The sequence below is a fragment of the Pelophylax lessonae genome (assembly GCF_965119305.1).
Source record: "Pelophylax lessonae genome assembly, chromosome: 8".
NCBI classification, from domain to species: Eukaryota; Metazoa; Chordata; class Amphibia; order Anura; family Ranidae; genus Pelophylax; species Pelophylax lessonae.
Genome location: NC_138775.1, coordinates 150687529 through 150706742, shown reverse-complemented (window position 1 = coordinate 150706742; position 19214 = coordinate 150687529). Strand labels below are relative to the sequence as shown.

The 19214-nt window shown below is 46.0% G+C and overlaps 1 protein-coding gene across 2 annotated transcripts in view; it reads left to right on the top strand.

The window, feature by feature from the left end:
- The window catches only part of EDEM3 (ER degradation enhancing alpha-mannosidase like protein 3), a 116971-nt gene that overhangs the window by 74339 nt on the left and 23418 nt on the right, over nucleotides 1-19214 (top strand). The window lies entirely within an intron of this gene.

The window sequence follows — 19214 nt, the reverse complement described above, 5'->3', positions numbered from 1 at the left end:
GACTTAGAAAAAGGGTCCTGTACTACTTTGGGGCGACCTCGGAGCGACTTGCATAGACTTCCATTATGTGAAGTCTCTGCAAGTCGCGCCGAAGTCGTGTCGCCTCAATGTGAATGAGCTTCATTTTTTCCTAAATTAAAATAACAATCCTCCTCTTCTGGGGTTCTCCGCTGGCGCTCCAGGCTCCTCCTCTTTTGGCAAGTGCCCCAGTGGAAAGCTGCTATGCTTAATAAGAATGTAGCCCAATACCACTGGCCATACGGAGTGGCCCACTAACATTGCCTATATGTGGATTGGACTCCATTATAATCCGTGAGAAGATCCTTTAGTGGACTTTGATCAATATTTAACTATACACTATTCCTGGAATATATTCTACCAAAGGATCCCTTTTTGGAATCCTGAAGAACCTCAAGTTATAAGTTATAAGTTGTATATTATAATATGAAGGAGGAACTTTTATGTTTTTGATGCAGTTTATGTAGACTGTGCCTCTCACTGGGGCACATACATCTATCACATTTTTTCTCTTTTTCTTTGCCCCTTTTCTATGGGGATTGGGGGATGTTTACACAACTTCCCTGCAGATGCCATGGTTGTGTCTTTAATAATTGGCCATTATGATTTGATTTCATTAGTGGGATAGTGGGTTTTGTATTTTCCAGATAATAAGTGCCGGTTACCACTTGTGCGATTTTACTGCGAATGCGATGTGTTATGAAAAGTCTATATTCGCATGTATTCCCAAAATACATTGTTTTCGCGACGGTCGTTCACATCTATGCATTGCGATTCAGATGCGAATTTAATGCGATGATGATAAGGGTTTTGTGCGAGTTTACAGCGCTGCATTGCGAATTTAGTCTCCATAGACATCAATGTAAATCGGTCTGGAGTCGCATTACCAGTTCAGATATGAGTGAATTCTTATGTGCAAATTCTTATTTTTTTTTTTTTTTTTAGTTTTCCCCTCAGTTCCACCCCTCCTGAGCTTAATTAACATAATCAACGCAATCAATTTTCATTACAATTGCGCTGGTACTATTAAAAAACGCAAGGTAAACTCTCCCTGCAAATTCGCATTGCAATCGCACCTGTTCGCAATCGCACAAGTGTGAACTGGCACTTAGTGTTTAATAAAGTCCTTTTCTATATTGTTGCATGTGTCAGACTACTTTGCTAGGTCCTTTCATAATATATTTATCTAGGGATACATTGTACATTTTTTTTTTTATCACATTGAGGTTAAGCTCAGTCTGGTTTTTATTTCTTTTTTTTTTTTTTTTTTCTTTTTCTATTTTATTTGAGAATGTGCATCTCTTTAAAGTGACATTAAAACTTCATTTAAAAAAAAAAATTAAATAACAAAAATATTGTACTTACCTGCTCTTTGCAATTGTTTTGCACAGAGCAGCCCCGATCCTCTTCTTCTCGGGTCCCCCGCCGGCGCTCCAGGCTCCTCTTTTGCAAGTGCCCCGATGGAAAGCTGCTTTGCATGGTGGCACCCTTGTGTGCTCGCTCCTGAGCTGCCCTGTCTGCATCTATTGAGACAGAGCGGCCGGCTCAGCCTTGTCCCCCTCTCGCTCTGCACAGCATTTGATTGACAGCAGCTCCTATCAATCTGCCCAGGGAGGAGGGAGACAATGGTGAGAGCCGCTGCTCTCATGCAGATTGCTGGATCAGGCTCAGGTAAGTAGATGTGGGTAGAGGGGAGTTTTGCATCACAGAGACGTTTTTTCACCTAATGTATAGAATGCATTAAGGTGAAAAACCTTAAGACTTTAGAGCCACCTTAATGTTAGTGCCCAATACCACTGCTTCTGCACATACAGTACATGCGGTAATGGCGCCTTTAGCAGCCTCCAATGCATTGTTTCAACTCATTATTTTATGCCGCATGTGTGGCTTCTCTTCTCCATGTTGCCAGATTCTTACTGCTTCTGTGTATATGTAGCTTCTCTGTGCTATAGTGCTGGTCTCTTCCTGCACCTGCGCAGAAGTAAACTCAGAAGCAAGTTGTTGCTATACCTATAAGGAAAATCCTTTTATATTATTGACTGCATTTCTCTACTTTTAATGTATAGGACATCCCTGACCTACAACGCCAATTTCAAAAAGGTCAGGACGCTGTGTAAAATCTACATAAAAACTGAATGCAATGACTTGTAAATCTCATAAATCTATATTTTATTCACAATAGCCAATAGAAAACCTATCACATGTCTAAACTGAGGAAATGTACCATTTTCATAAAAAAAAAAAGGTAATTTTGAGATTGGCAGCAGAATGTCTCAAAAAAGCTGGGACAGTGCAGCAAAAAGCTAACCAAGTACAACCCCAATTCCAAAAAAGTTGGGACATGGCCATGTTTACCACTGCATTAAGATAATGTAAACATTCTTGTGCAATCTCCTGTATGTTACTCCAATATTACCCGTATTAATTTCATGTTCTTAATGCTGCTGCCAACATCAGCTAGTGTTACACACACTCCACATAAAGTTTCTCTATTAGTATAAGTAACTCTATTTTTGGATGCAGTGGTGCATGCACCTACACATTAAACCTGTTTTTTATGTGTCTAGTTACCTTTAATAAAATAAAAAAAACTGCAAAGAAGAAAACCAAGAAATACTTTACATAAATTCATAAATGCCACCCTGTGTAAAGTGTGTGGCTTTTTAAACTAGTTTACACTTGGCAGCATTTATAAATTTATGTAAAGGATTTCCAATACACAGGCAATCTTTTCATTTTGTTCTTCCTCAATAATTAAGGTAAACAGACACATTTGACACATGGGTTTTAGTTTGTAGATTTATGCAGCACTGCATCTGAAAAATATACAGTATATGTTTACTATGGTGTCGCATCCCCTCTTCTAACAACTGCCTATAAATGTCTGGAAACGAAGGAGATCAGTTGGAGGTGTTTTGGGAGAGGAATGTTTTCTAGTTCTTGCCTGATATAGAATTCTACCTGCTCAACAGCCCTGGGTCTTATTTGTTATATTTTTCAAATATTTTTCTATTCCTGAAAGATCTGGACTGCAGACAGGCGAACGGGCCGGTTAAGCACCCGGACTCTTCTACCACGAGACCATGCTGTTCTCATGTGTGCAGTGTAACATTGTCCTGCTGAAATATGCAATGACTTCCCTGAAAAATACTTCATCTAGATGAGAGCATATGCTGCTCTAAAACCTGGATTTATCTTTCTGCATTGATGGTGCCTTTTCAGATGTGAAAGCTTACCCATTCTATATGCACCCCCATACCATCAAAGATGCAGACTTTTGAACTGAGCTCTGATAACCAGCCAGAAAGTCTGTCTTCTCTTTAGTCCATAGGCTGTGACTCCCATGGTTGCCAAAAAATGTCAAATTTTGATTCATCTGACCTCAGAACAGTTTTCCACTTTGCAACAGACCATTATAAATGAGCTTTGGTCCAGAGAAGATGGCAACATTTCTGGATCCTGTTCACATATTGGTTGTTCTTTGCATAATAGAGCGTTACCTTGAATTTTTGGATAGCACAATAAACTGTGTTCACAGACCAGTGATTTTTTTATTTTTTTTTTAGACCTATCCCTGAGCCCATGCAGTGATGATCATCACAGAATCATGCCTGTTTTTAATGCAGTGCCGTCTGAGGGCTGGAAGATCATGGGCATCCAATATTGCATTTCAGACTTGTCCCTTTGCACACAGAGATTTCTCCAGATTCTCAAAATTGTTTGATATGTATTGTAGAAGATGATATATTTAAAGTATTTGCAATTTTATGCTGAGGAACATTATTCTGAAATTGTTACACAAACTTTAGATGCAGCTTTTCATAGATTCCTGAATCTCAGCCCACCCTTACTTCTGAAACACTCTTCTTCTGAAAGACTCTCTAAGATGCCCTTTTAATTCCAAATCCTGTTATTGACCTGTTGCAAATTGTTCTTCCAGCTATTCCTTGTTAGAACAACTTACTTTGCTAGCTTTTTGTTGCCTTGTTCTAACTTTTTTGAGCCGTGTTGCTGCCATCATTTTCAAAATTCCCTATTTTTTCATGAAATTGTACATTTACTCAGTTTAAACATTTGATATGTTTTCTATTTTCTGTAGTGAATAAAATATGGGTTTATGAGATTTGCAAATCATTGCATTCTGTATTAATGTAGATTTTACACAGCGTCACAATGTTTTTGAAATTGGGGTTGTATTGCTGACCGCATACAACTGTGTGCACAGTAACTTCATACCCAGCTCAGCATCAATCACTAGACAGGTGAATAAACCTGTTTTACGTAATATACTTGAGCTGTATAATGAATTTAATGTTAGTATCTGCCCTAGAGCGATGCTTTTGAAGTTATCCCTGGTTTTACAATTTTAACAACATCAGGATACTTGTAACAATAAATCTCCTAAGGGAGGATAGACACTAAGGTCCAGCATGGACTCCAACTAAAACTTTGCTTTCCAGGCACCAGTGTTTGAAAATGCAGGGCTGTTAATGGCCTGTTCAGGAGGAACTATCAAATGAAAACTTTTATGAGTTTGCTTTGAGTATTCAAGAAAAATTGTGAACTATGCCATAGATGTGCCTTCTAATGTTAATTTGCTGGATCGAAATACTGAAGGACACTTTGCAGACCTTGTAGGTATCACTGGTGTGGAGACATGTACAGCAGGAATTCTCAATTGTGCACAAATTACTGCTGTGTCTAAAAATATTCAACCACAACACAAAATACCAAAGAAACATTTTGTTTTTGCCCCATCTTGCAACATGGGGTTTATTCGCATTGAATGAATGTACATGCAATTTAACTAGACATATAGTTATGCAGATATTCTATAAATGAACCCCTAAGTGTAAGGATCCAATTAATAGAAGTAGCCTAAATTCCAAAATTTTCAACCTGATCCAGATCATTATCAGGACTTTGGGAATGCTGAGATTTACAGCTTTTCTCAACCGGTTTATTTTCACCAGTCTTGATTTTCCAAGAGCAAGTAGTACCACTGACATACTGTAGATTGAATGAGTGTAACAAGCCATATATGGTAATGCATCATTTGTCATAGATTTAGGAATGCCTGGTCCCCCTGTGGTTTACAGCTTGCTTTCTATTCCATATATAGCCACATTGTAAGCAGTTCTTAAACAAAGGTAAAATGGAATCACATTTTGAAAGTCAATCAGACAAAGCTCCAGAAAATTCCAATGGGTTTCAATTTTTTTTTTCTCATCATTTTGCAATATCTGTTTTCAGAGGGTCAACAGTTCTCTGCCAAAACACTACAAAAATTCACATTTTGCAAACATATTTTGTATGATTTTTGACAAATGTGTAGAATAATCGGTTACATAACAGTATTCTTGACAGGACATCTTTGGGTTTTTGAACAAAGGACTCCAGACACCTCAATAAAGGCATGTGCTGAATAGAAATAAACCTGCACTATGGGTTAAGTTTAGAAATACCACAATTTAATTTTAATCAGTTTTTGCTATCTAGCTTGAGAGGTTCACAAAATTAAGCTTTACCTACATAAAATCTCACTTTTTGGTATGATGATTTTAGGAGTAGTGGCCTGGTTTTATCCTAAAGCCATGTAGGGCTTAAAGCTGCATTAAACCAAAAAAACAAAAATGTAATATTTTGCAGCTTTTCAACACTTGTGTGGTGGTTACGTTGTTGTGTTGTGTTGTGTTTTTTTTTTTTTTTAAGGATTTTTTTCCTTTTTTATATCACCTGGTAATCCAGCCAGTAATACACATCCGGTCTTCGTTTGTCTGCATTCTGAATGAAGTAGTGAAATGGACACCTTCTAACATCTGCATTGTCATTCTTTGGGGAGGGTAGTGTTAGACTAGTAGATCAATGAATTTGACTAACAAATTGAAGCTGAACTCCAGATAACACTTTATAAGCTGCTACAGAAAACGGTTATTTTCTTCTTTCGTTTGACGGACACAGCACTCCATAAAACATAACTACTGGATTATGTTGTCTCTTCCAGGAGTAGAACTAGGCAGAACAAAAAACACCTGGCTATGCCCCATGGGCTGTCCTCAGCTTGGTATACAACCCCCCTCTCTGCTCTAGGTAATCAGTTTTAAACTTTCTAGTCCGGAGTAAGTATCTAGGCTCCCAGCTGGGATCTTTTGGTCCTAGCAATTTTTTCTCCTTCCTTATATCTTGTTTGTTTGCAGATCTCCAGAGAGAAAAAAAATCAACTGCCGGGCTGGATAATCTAGATCCAGTGCCCCCCCCCCCCTTAGCCCAGCCAGCGAGCTCATGCAGATCGCAGCTACGCGCTATGTCAGCCGCGACATAGTCTTACAGAGGCTGCCCCGCGAGTTAAACGTTTAGCAGGGTCGCATATGACCTGGCTTGGGTCTGAGTTGCAGCGGTCCCTTGGCCAACAGGTCCCCTACTTCGGTGGCAAGGGTTCTGTCTGGAGCGTTACCCGCACCATGGAAATCTAAGTACAGTCCCCCCTCTCCGGTAACCTCCAAGGACGGTCTGACCTGTCTGCATGTTCCCTCCTCCCATTCTTAAATCCCTCAGTGAGCTGGGCTTCCCCCACTCCCTTTCCCCACTGTCTGGATCTGGAGTCTGGTGGCGGTCCCAGGGCAGCGGATGCAGCGGAGACTCCCTGGGGTCTCAACCCCTATCCCCACTCTGTAAGGGTTCTGGGATAGTGTGTCCCCTGCCCTGGTAGTCTGGAGGGGTCTCAGTGTAGAAGACCCCTAGGTGCATGCCCTACTGTTTCAAGTGTGGGTATACGTAGTGCATGGGGGCCCCAGTGTAGAGTGTGCAGTGGAGTCCCCCCTAAATGTGCATCCTACCTTCAGGGGTGTCCCCTTGCAGAGGGCACAGGGAAGATCCTGGAAGCATACTATAGCGTCTGTAGCTGATAACAGCCACTTCTCTTTCGTTCATTGATGGACACCGCTCCATATCTTCTTGACCGATGAGTTTATACTGCTCTCCATAGGAGTAGGAAAATATTTTGACCACGCCTATAGGGCAGTCCCAGGGGTTATACTCCCACTTCCTGCTATAGGACTTTAGTTTTTTTTTTCTGCCTAGTCAGGAGTATGGACCTAGTTCCTTGCTGGGTTCTCTGGTTCTGGAATTTTTTCCTTTTTAAACTGAATTTTTTATTTTTATTATTTTCTGTTTCGTTTTGCTCAGTTCCATACCAGGTCTCAACAGAAGGAGATCCTTGTCAAATGGAACAAGAACCCACAGGCTCTAGACAATCTGATCCTGTTGAGCCGGAGTACAAGGGGATCCCTGATCTGGTGGCTACGATCTCTGGCCCTTCTAAGGGAAAATCCTTTCACCCCCTGTACTGGACGTTGGTCACAACGGATACCAGCCTCTCCGGATGGGGAGGTGTCTTGGGTACGGATCCGGCTCAGGGGGTTTGGACTTCCGGGGGAATCCAGTCTGCTGATCAATATCCTGGAAATTCAGGCGATCAGGCTTTGCCTAATTCATTGGACGGATCATCTGCAGGGGCGCCCGGTGAGGATTCAATTGGACAATGCCACAGCAGTGGCATATGTCAATCATCAAGGGGGCACCAAAAGAGCCTTAGTGGCCCGGTAATTAGCCGGCATTCTAACATAGGCACAACGCTTTCTTCCAGCCATCTCTGCCGTGCATATTCCAGGGGTGGAAAATTGTCAGGCGGCTTACCTCAGTTGGCAGAAGTTGGATCAGGGAGAATGGTCTCTCCACCAGGAGGTGTTTCATCAACTGTGCCTCAGATGGGGGACTCCTGATGTGGACCTGTTGGCCTCTTGTCTCAACAGGAAGGTGCAGAGGTTCATAGCAAGGCCTTGGGATCCTCTGGCCGATGCCGTGGACTCTTTTAGCTCCTTGGAGCCAATATTGTCCGATGTACGCATTTCCTCTGTTGACTCTTCTGCCGAGACTTCTGCGAAGGATCGAGGCAGAAGGGATTCCAGTCATCCTAGTGGCACTGAACTGGCATCACAGGACTTGGTACCCAGACCTAGTACGGCTGTCCCTTGGAGACTCCCTCTCAGAGAAGATCTGTTAACTCAAGGACTGATCTTCCATCCTGCTATACAGTAGTTGGCTTTGATGGCGTGGCTATTGAAAGCCAGGTGTTGAAGGATATAGGGGAGTCTGAATCAGTGATTCCTACACCGTTAAAAGCTAGAAAGTCTACTTCCAAAAAGATTTATAGAGTCTGGAGGGCTTGCATTATGTGGTGTGTCTTTGGGGTCCCCCCCCCCTGTTCCTTCTCAGTGTCTCACGTCTTGGAGTTTTCTCCAAAGAGGTGTGGATCAGCTTTTTGGCCTTGGGTACCATCAAAGGCCAGATATCGGCCCTGGGTATTTGCTTTCAACACCCGTTGGCCACAAATTCCTTGGTCCACCACCTGGCTCCCCCTGTGAGGTCTCTGTTGCCTCAGTGGGACCTCAATTTGGTGCTGCGGTTCTTCAGAAACCACCTTTTGAAAATATTTGTGAGATTCCTCTGCTGATTTTGACACAGAAGATAGCTTTCTTGGTGGCTATAACTTCTGCGCGCAGGGTGTCGAAGCTGACTGCATTGTCCTGTCGTTCACCTTACCTGGTGGTTCACAGAGACAAGGTGGTGCTTCGTACCGGTCATTTGTTCCTCCCTAAAGTCGTCTGTGGTTTCCATTTGAATTAAGACATTGTGTTGCCTTCTGTATCCTAAGCCTAAGCATCTTAAAGAGATTGCCTACATTCTTTGGATGTGGTTTGGGGCAATCAGGGTGTACTTGGCACTGGCGTCAGTCTTTCCGGAAATCGGATTCTCTATATCCTTATGGCTGGACCCCGTGAGGGGATGGCGACCATTTCCAGATGGATCTGACAGACGGTGGTACAGGCCTATTCCATTAAGAATCAGGATCCTCCTTTCCCTGTTAAGGCGCATTCTTTGAGGGTGGCCTCATATGCAAGGCGCCACATGGTCGTCTGTGCACACTTTCACAAAATTTTATAAGGTGGATGTGTTGGCATCTGTGGATTTCTTTTGGCTGCAAGGTTTTGCAGGCCGCTGTTGGAGAGGTTTAGTCCTATTTGAGGGTGTATTTGTTATTTCTCTTACGTCCTCCGACAGTCGCCGCCCATTCACACAGTCTTCACTTATGGGGTATTGACTTCATCTCCACAGGAGTTTCTAGGCATAAGACTTGTAAAAGAACAATTCATCTGCATAGTCGCACCCATGGGGACTGTCCTTCTAGTCCAATACCCCCCTGCAATAGCCATCCCAATTCAGTTTGTCTTCTGCCTAGCTTAGGAGTGGATAGGCTTCCCTGTGCCGAGGCTACAGTCTCAGCCTTCCTCTTTTTCTTTTAGGATTTATTTTCAAAAGTTTTTTTTTTTTCCTTTTTTTTTTTTTTTACATTGCTAGCTGTTTATTTTATCAGCACTAGTTAGTGGATCTTCGGATGAAGACGGCGTTTGCGGAGCTGGGAATCGGACTGACCGTCCTGGTTCTCCAGGACAGAGGGTCAGATGGAATCCCAGCCCGCCATCGAGCATTTCGCAGGCTATGTGTTCGCCCTGGCCTCCCAAATGACCCATCCCTGTCCATCCGGGATGCAGCCATGTGAGGTGGCTACCTCACTGGACACAGCATAGGTTAGTCCGTGCACTAATGGTGTCCTGCGTTCTGGCTGGCGGCACTCCCCTGCCATCTGAGGGTGGGCGGTTTCCCGCTTGATATGAGGCACCCCACGCCATCGGGTACAGGTAAGTACATTCTGTGTGGGGCCTCTGTCTGGGGTCGGCTGTCCTGTGTGTCTGTGGTGTCCCCTATGTCTGTGTGCGTTTTTGGGCTCCCTGATCCGGTCCCTGCGGGGGTTTTATTCTCTCACAGCAGTGATGTGTGGGGTTTTGGGGGTTCCTCTCCTAAAGGTCACCTTGGGTGCATTGGAGGTGCAGACACATGCGGCGGCCACTGCGGGGTTTAACACCGCTGGTCCGCCATTTTAAGTGTGGGCAGTATGTCTGGCTTCATTATGGGCATTTCTACAGCATGCTATGTAGTGGTTATGGCGCCTTGCGGCGCCATCTTGCGTGTGGCATTCGATCGTTCGGAGCACATGTCTCTTGCCGAAGCCTCCCATTAGTTTCAATAGGCATCCATTTTCCCTTGGCCTGCAGCCTAGTTCAGCCTCCAGCGGTGACATCACTTCCTTCTTTCTCACCGAGCCGACCGAAGAAGCTGGTAACACACTGGGGGGTTCTGTCCTGCTGTTCTTTTCCTGTCCTGCTTTGTGCAATCTTCCTGGTCAGTTTTGTCCCTGCGGGGGCTCTGTGTGTCACAGTCTCTATAGCGGTGTGCTGTGGGGCTCCGCGGCACTCTTAAAGGGCCAGTTCAAAAAAAAACTTTATTTCTGTTATGGAATCCCAGGACAGCTAATTCCCTTCAGCTTTGGTGGGGGATTCAGGGCCCTCTGAATCCTCTACCGTCACTAATTTGGCTGCTGTTGTGGCAACTTTAGTGTAAAAAAATGGATGTGCTGATGTCTGAACGTGCTGCTAGGAAAAGGCCTAGAATTTCCTTTTCTTCTGATTCTGAGTGTGACGTGGTTGCTGTAGGTAGCGTGGCCCTTTCAGGGTCTCGCTCTTCTCAGGACCCGCAAGAGTCTGAGGGGGAGGCGGAGGTTGCAGAGGTGGATGATTCCCCCGCTGGGTCACCCGAGGAACGCGCAGCTATGCATGAGTTGATCCTAGCAGTAAAGGAAACACTACATTTGCAGGATGAGCCCACTCCTCCGGGCGTTGTGTCCTCTTTTGGTACACACAGGACCCGCAAGACAGCGCAGATTTTTCCTTGCCCCGCAGAGTTTCACCATAAGGTGAATGAGCTATGGCGTAATTTAAAACACACCTTCGTGGTGCCTAAGAAGTTTCAACTTCTCTACCCTTTTGCGGCTACTACGGCTGCGTGCTGGTGTGTGCCTCCTCAAGTGGATCACACGGTGGCCAGGTTGAGCAAAGCTACCCTGCTCCCCGCCGAGGACTCCCCGGTGTTTAGGGATCCTACTGATAGGATCCTGGAATCTCTTGCCCGACATTCCTACATGGTGGCGGGTTCAATGCTCAAGCCTAATTTTGCCTCTGTGATGGTGGCTCAGGCTGTGGCGGATTGGACCAAGGTGCTCAAACGCACCCTCGTGGCCGACAATGCCCCTCCCACTACAGTGGAGATGGTGGATCAGATTTATCGTGGGGTCATGTATTTGTGCGATGCGGCTCTAAATGAGGCCCCTTTGGGGATACGCCTGTCCAGTGTCGCTGTGATTAACCGTCGCTTAATCTGGTTGAAATGCTGGTCGCGCTGACCAAAAATCCAGGAAGACGGTGGCTGACATCCCCTATGCGGGGTCTCGCCTTTTTGGGGAATCCTTGAATGAATTGGTTAAAGGAGTCACTGGGGGTAAGAGCACTCTGCTGCCCCAGAATCCTAAGGGCAAGTTTTTCCACGGTAAGTGGGGCCCCTCCTTTAAACCTACTCAAGGGTCCTTTCGTGCCTTCAAGGCGCAGAACAAGGATAAACCCTTCAATGGCCAAGGTGGTCAGAAAAAGCCCTGGTTTGGCAAACAAAAATCCGGCCAGGCTGGGACGGCGGCTCAGTCCGCCTCTGCCTGAAGGGGCGCCCTCACCCGTTACAGGGGTGGGGGGACGTTTGCGCGGTTTCCTCCAACCTTGGCTGCTCTGACTCACGGACAGGTGGGTTCAGGAAATCTTCGGTCAGGGTACAAGATCGAATTTTTTTCACAGCCGGCGAACAGATTCTTTCCCTCAAATCTTCATTTGACCCCAGGGCGGTTACAGGACCTACATCAGGCGGTGCAGGATCTTCTCGCTCAGGGGGTGATCGCCCGGGTGCCTCATTGGGACAGGTTTTGGGGTTTTTATTTGAATCTGTTCACTGTGCCCAGGAAGGAGGGCAAAGTGCGTCCGATTCTGGACTTAAAAGCGATGAACTGCTTTGTGCGCGTTCGAAAGTTCCGCATGGAATCACTCCGCTCGGTGGTGGCCTCCCTGAATCCGGGGGAGTTCCTGGCCTCTATAGACCTGAAGGATGCGTATCTACACATCCCCATTTTCAAGGGTCTTCAGAGGTATCTCCGATTCTTTATCGCGGAGGAACATTACCAGTTTGTGGCGTTACCTTTCGGTCTCGCTTCGGCTCCAAGGGTCTTTACCAAAGTGTTGGCGTCTGTTCTGGGCCTGTTGCGGGCACAGGGCATTGCGGTCTTGGGATATCTGGACGATCTCCTGTTAAGATCGAGTGCCAGTCAGAGCCTGCTGCGCGATCTGTCCACTACGGTCCAGACGCTTCAGGAGTTCGGTTGGACAATCAACATTCAGAAGTCGACCTTGTCGCCTTCGGTTCGTCTCCCGTATCTGGGAATGGTTCTGGACTCTGCTCAAGCAAAGGTGTTCTTACCGGAGGACAAGCTCCGGACCCTACAGAACGAGGTCAGGTCCTTCAGGGACAACAAATCCTCGTCACTCAGGACCTGTATGCGGTCCCTGGGGTTGATGGTGTCGGCCTTCGAGGCGATACCATTTGCACAATTTCACACGCGATCTCTTCAAGCGGAGATCCTGGCCAGGTGGAGACTACCTCAGTCCTTGGATCTGAGAGTGTCTCTGAGTCGCCAAACCAGAATGGATCTCTTGTGGTGGCTTCAGTCCCCGGCGGTGTTGGACGGAAAATCCTCCCGGCCAATTCTGTGGACGATAATGACCACGGATGCCAGCCTGTCGGGTTGGGGTGGCGTTCTGGGCAACCTGTCTGCCCAGGGCACCTGGTCGGAGGAGGAATCCTCCCTCCCGATCAACATTTTGGAATTGAGAGCGATCAGGCTGTGCCTGATCCATTGGTCGGATCATCTTCAGGGCCGTCCTGTATGGCTGCAGGCGGACAATGCCACTGCGGTGGCTTACATCAATCACCAAGGGGGCACCAGGAGTGCCCGGGCGGGCCAGGAAGTGACCAGTATTCTATCTTGGGCCGAGACTCATGTCCCGGCGATATCGGCAGTTCACATTCCGGGTGTGGAGAATTGGCAGGCCGACTATCTGAGCCGCCAGACCCTGGACCAGGGGGAATGGTCCCTACACCCGGAGGTGTTTCAGAGGCTGTGTGCGAAGTGGGGATCCCCGGATGTGGATCTGTTCACGTCTCGGCTAAACCACAAGGTGGAAAGGTTTATGGCAAGAACGCGCGATGCTCTGGCAGACGCCTCGGATGCGCTGGTGGTGCCTTGGCGTCAGTATCGACTGATCTATGCCTTTCCTCCGATTCATTGTTGTCCAGGTTCCTTCGCAGGTTGGCTTTGGAACAATCACTGGTGATTCTGGTGGCGCCGGACTGGCCTTGCCGGTCCTGGTACGTGGACATCGTTCACCTGGCCATAGAGCCTCAGTGGCGGCTGCCAATGCGACAAGATCTGCTGTCCCAGGGACCGATCTTCCATCCTGCTTTACAGTCGCTGGCTTTAACGGCCTGGCTGTTGAAAGCCAGGTCCTGAGAGACAGGGGTCTCTCCTCAGAGGTCATTCCTACTTTGATCAAGGCTAGAAAAGCCTCTTCTGGTAAGATTTATTACCGTACATGGAAAGCTTATTTTGCCTGGTGTGAGTCCAGGGGTTTCTCTCCTCGTTCCTATTCGGTGGCAAGGGTGTTGGCTTTCCTTCAGACTGTTGTGGACCAGCGTCTTGCATTGGCCACGATTAAGGGCCAGGTCTCTGCACTGGCTATTCTTTTCCAGCGCCCTGTGGCGTCTAATTCCTTGATTCGCACCTTTTATTCAAGGTGTGCGTCACTTGGCTCCTCCTAGAAGGGAGCCCTTACCACCATGGGACTTGAACTTGGTTCTGTCCGTGTTGCAGCGTTCCCCTTTTGAAAACATCAGGGAGATTTCGTTACTTATGCTATCTAAGAAGGTTGCGTTCCTGGTAGCGATCACTTCTGCTCGCAGAGTGTCCGAGTTGGCGGCGTTGTCTTGCCGTTCCCCTTACCTGGTGGTTCATAGGGATAAGGTGGTCTTGCGACCAAATCCGTCCTTTTTGCCAAAGGTGGTGTCGGAATTCCACCTGAATGAGGACATTGTTTTAACTTCGCTTTATGCGAACCCTAAGCATCCAAAGGAGGTTGCCTTGCATTCCTTGGATGTTGTCCGGACGATCAGGGTTTACCTGTCGTCGACTGAACTCCTTTTGGAAATCGGATTCTCTCTTTGTAATTCCTGAGGGACCTCGGAAGGGTATGGCTGCGTCTGCAGCAACCATTGCCAAATGGATCAGACAGATCATTGTACAGGCCTATTCGTTGCGGGAACGGGTTCCTCCCTTCCCTGTCAAGGCGCATTCTACCAGGTCGGTGAGTGCGTCCTGGGCCTTCCAGCGTCAGGCCTCGGTGGCCCAGGTGTGCAAGGCTGCGACTTGGTCGTCGGTGCACACCTTTTCCAAATTCTATAAAATTGATGTTCTGGCGTCAGCTGATGCCTCCTTTGGCCACAAAGTTCTCTGTGCGGCAGTGCCATAGGGAACCCTGGGTTGTACGGGTCCCCCATTGGTTATTTGTTTTTCTGGGTTGTTGCTCATGTTGAGCCCTTTTTTGTTACCCAGAAGGTTACCTTTCTGTGCATGTAAGGTTCCTTTCTCTGATGTGGGTACTGCGTTGCTTTTCTGGCGGTTACGTTGACCACCCCTCATGTCTACACTGCTTTGGGACATCCCCATAAGTGAAGACTGTGTGAATGGGCGTCGACTGTCGGAGGACGTAAGAGAAAACGGAATTTTTGTAAAATCTTACCGTAAAACTCCTTTCTCTGAGTCCTCTAACAGTCGCCCCCCCCTCTTTTGGGTTTTTTTTATACACTATCACTGCTTGCGACCAAACTGAATTGGGATGGCTATTGCGGGGGGGTATTGGACTAGAAGGACAGCCCCCATGGGTGTGACTTGTAGATGTATTGTTCTTTTACAAGTCTTATGCCTAGAAACTCCTGTGGAGATGAAGTCAATACCCCATAAGAGAAGACTGTGTGAATGGGCGGCGACTGTCGGAGGACTCAGAGAAAGGAATTTTACGGTAAGATTTTACAAAAAATCATTTTTTTGTCAGGTGAGCTCCAGTTGTTCCTGGTTGAGCTCTTGTTTTGCCTGGTTGACTATTTTTAGCCTTTGAGAAGTGTGTTTTTTCTTGCTGTGTTATTCCCACCCCTCATATTGACACTACTTTGGGATGTCCCATCAGGCAAGAAGATATGGACCTGTGTCGTCAATGAACGAAAGAGAACTAAATTTTTGTCTTACCATAAAACCCTTTTCTCTGATGTTCATTGACGGACACAGCACCCGCCCCTCTATTGAGTTGGATTTTTATGTTCTTCTGACACTGCTTGTTACAAAACTGAAGTACTATAGCAGGAAGTGGGAGTATACCCCCTGGGACTGCCCTATAGGGGTGGTCAAATTTTTTTCCCACCTAGTGTCCTACTCCTATGGAGAGCAGCATAAACCCATCAGTCAAGAAGATATGGAGCTGTGTCCATCAATTAACTTTAGAGAAAAGAATTTTACGGTAAGACAAAAATCCTGTTTTTCCATTAGTCTGGCTGGTCTCTGGCTGGCGGCCATGTTTGTGTAGCCCAATGTCACAGGACATTTTCCCTTAGTATGGGTGGTCTCCGGCTGGCGGCCATGTTTATGTTGCCCGATGATGTCACGGGGGGCCATTTTCCCTTAGCCTGGCTGGTCTTCGGCTGGAGGCCATGTTTGTGTAGCTCGATGATATCATGGGGGCCGATAATTTTTCCCTCAGTCTGGGAGACGCTGGAGATGTCCGAAGCCTCGTGGGGATGCTGAAGCTCTTCCTTCTCAGTTTCCTATTCTTGGGCCTGGGACATGAACAGGGATGGCGTTCATGATGATGCTGGGTTTGAATTCTTGGCTTCTCTCCAGTCAGTAGGGTGAGTCCTTTGGGGTCCCTGTTATCTTTCTCTAGGTACCCTGAGCCCTTGAGGGGATTCTTTAGTGGTGCCAACAGATCATGTTTGTACTGCAAGGTCTTCTTTGCCTTATGGAGCCTCAGGGTCACCTCTCCCCCACTGGCCCCCTCATGTAGGTGGCAGGTCCCTCGGATCCCCAGCTTCCCATGGTTGCACTGATGGTGGTCCTGCAGTACTTAGTGTCCCAGGTGGAAGAGGCAAGTGGGAAAAGGTCCAGAAGGAAGTGTCCCCCGCCTTCCCCTGCTCAGCCTGTCTCATTTAATTCTGAGCCTGATGTCGCCGTGGACGCAGCCCGTTTAGGGGGCTTAATATTACACCCCAGATCCATCCGATAGTGAGGATGATTCCTCCATGGTCGCAACAAAGGCGAATGAAAAAGCTCTGGTAGACGCTCTTATCACTGCAGTGCATGAGACTTTAAAAACGGAGGATGTGGCTGATGTAGCCATGTATGTGTCGTTTGGTACGCATAAGTCACCTCGCGCGCCAAAGGTCTTTCCTTACTGGCCTAATTTTGATAGGTTTATTGTAAGGAATGGGCACAACCAAAATTACCGTTTATGGTCCCCAAATGTTTTGCTGTATGTTACCCTTTTGAGGAGTCACTTTTAAAAAAGTGGACTAGTCATCAGTTTTCAGGTTAAATAAACCAACCATTATCCCAGTAGAGGAATCTCTGTCCTTTAAGGACCCGGCTGACAAGAAATTGGAGGCTGTGGCATGCAGCATGTTTACTATGGTGGGTTCGGCATTGTGGCCAATCTTTGCCTCAGTCCTGGTTTCTCAGACACTAACCGAATGGGCCAAGCTTTTACACCAGGGCCTGGGGAGTAAGCAGGTCCACGCTGCTTATGTTGCTTTAGCTGACCAGTTTGTCTATGGGCTGCAGTTTATTTGTGATGCAGCTTTGGATACAGTTCCTGTGCTGTCCAAACTTTGTTTCTGCGGTGAGAGAAAAAATTATTCAGCGCTGCTACTACTAATACTGTTAATCGAACTGAGTGTGCAAATAAGCAGATGTGCAAACAAACTGCAATAAATTATACCAGCAGTATTTTTGTAATCGTGCAATCAATCAAAAATTCAATAAATCTATCAATATAAATATCCATATGAAAAAGATGTGTCCATACAGTACAAATTCAATAAATAAAGTGTCCATTCAGTGCAAAATTAAAAAGGTGCTTCTGTGCTCCACTTGATATAAAGTGCCAGGTGCTCCCCCTGTGGTTCCCTACTTACCACAAGACGTTATTAGACTGGCAATGTGCATAAATCCTTGTGTGCGATCACAGCTCCTTTGGAGACACAGCCTTGGATGTTCACTCAATGGGAGAGATCCTTAGAGATAGCCATTCTTATATCTAGAGTCCCCTCATAAAAAATAAGATGCCATCCATAGTGAAGTATGTATATATGAACAGTTTATTAAATGAAGAAACCTACTTACAAAAAGTGCAAGATAAGCAGACAAAGCACGGCGCGGTGGTTCGCTGCTCTCGCAGCGTGCGCTCCACCGGCCGGAAGTGATGTCAAGGTATGCTCAGCCAATCGCTAGACGTGTTTTGCCATCCAATCAGGGCGTCTTCTGTAGCTGACGTACTGAGTGTCCGGGGAGAATTTATATCGGCAAGACACTCCTCCCATCCCTCCTTCATACAAACGGCGGGGGACTGATAACTACTTGATACTTGCCAATAATAATACTAATAATAAAAATTATAATCTGCACATTTATGCGGATCGTAATTTTTATTATTAGTATTATTATTTGCAAGTATCTCTTGCCACCATGGGATTTAAATTTAGCACTTTCGGTTCTCCAGAAACCTCCATTTGAGAATATTCGGGAGATTGTCTACATTATCCCAGAAGATTACTTCTTGGTGGCTATTACCTCGGCCCGCAGGGTATCCGAATTGGCGGCATTATCATGTCGCAGTCCCTATTTGGTGGTCCATAGGGATAAAGTGGTTCACTGTCCCTGTCCATCCTTCCTGCCCAAAGTTGTCTCTGACTTCCATTTGAATGAGGACATTGTGTTCCCTGCCTTGTGTCCCAAGCGGCTCATGCCAAGGAACTTGCTTTGTATACCTTGGATGTAATTTTGGTATATCTGGCAGCTACCGAGTCGTTTCGGCGGTCAGACTCGCTTTTTGTGGTTACTGACAGACCAAAAAAAGGGCTGTCTGCTTCTTTGACTATCAACTCCAGATGGATCAATCAGTCAGACTCTGGCCTTTTCCATTAAAGGTCAGGTTCTACCTTTCCCTGTCACGGCGCATTCTACTTGCTGAGTGCTTCTTGGGCCCTCTGCCATCAGGCATCAATATTGCAAGTTTGCAAGGCGGCCACTTGGTCGTCGGTGCATACCTTCACAAAATTCTTTAGGGTAGATACTTTGGCATCTGCGGATGCTTCTTTTGGCCACAAAGTTTTGCAGGCTGCTGTTGAAGAGGGGCTGTTCCCTCTTCAGGGTTGTTTTTTTTCTTTAAACCTAAATTTTTTAAGACGGGGCTCCTGTGACCTGGTTAAGGCTCCTGTGTGCTGGTTAAGGGCACTTATGTTTAGCCTTGGGTTATTTTCCCCACCTCCTTTTTTTTTTTTTTTTTTTTTCCTTTTGGCACTGCTTTTGGACATCCTAGTAGTTATGATTAATGGAGCGCTGTGTCCGTCGATGAACGAAAAAGAAAATGTGATTTTTGTACTTACAGTAAAATCCATTTCTCGGAGTTCGACTGACACAACACTCACCCCTCTTTGGAGTTCTTATACTTCTAATACTGTTTTCTACTAAACTGATTACCTAGAGCAGAGAGGGGGGTATATACCAAGCTCATGGGCATAGCCAGGTGTTTTTGTTTTGCCTAGTCCTACTCCTGGAGGAGGCAATATCATCAATAAACTCTGAGATATGGGTTTTACGGTATTTTTTCCTCTTTGGGATAAAGGTTTTATGGCTGACCATTGTGAGCACCCCTGTAAGTGTTAAATTGGTTGTCTCAAACCCCTAACTGCTATTTTTTGTCTGTATGGTCTGTTAAAATAAGGTAAAAAAAATAACAGAATTGCTGGCTAAATCACAAGGTAAAAATAAAGGCAAAAAGTCTTAAAAAATTAACGCAACCACCACATCTAAAACAAAAAAATTGGTA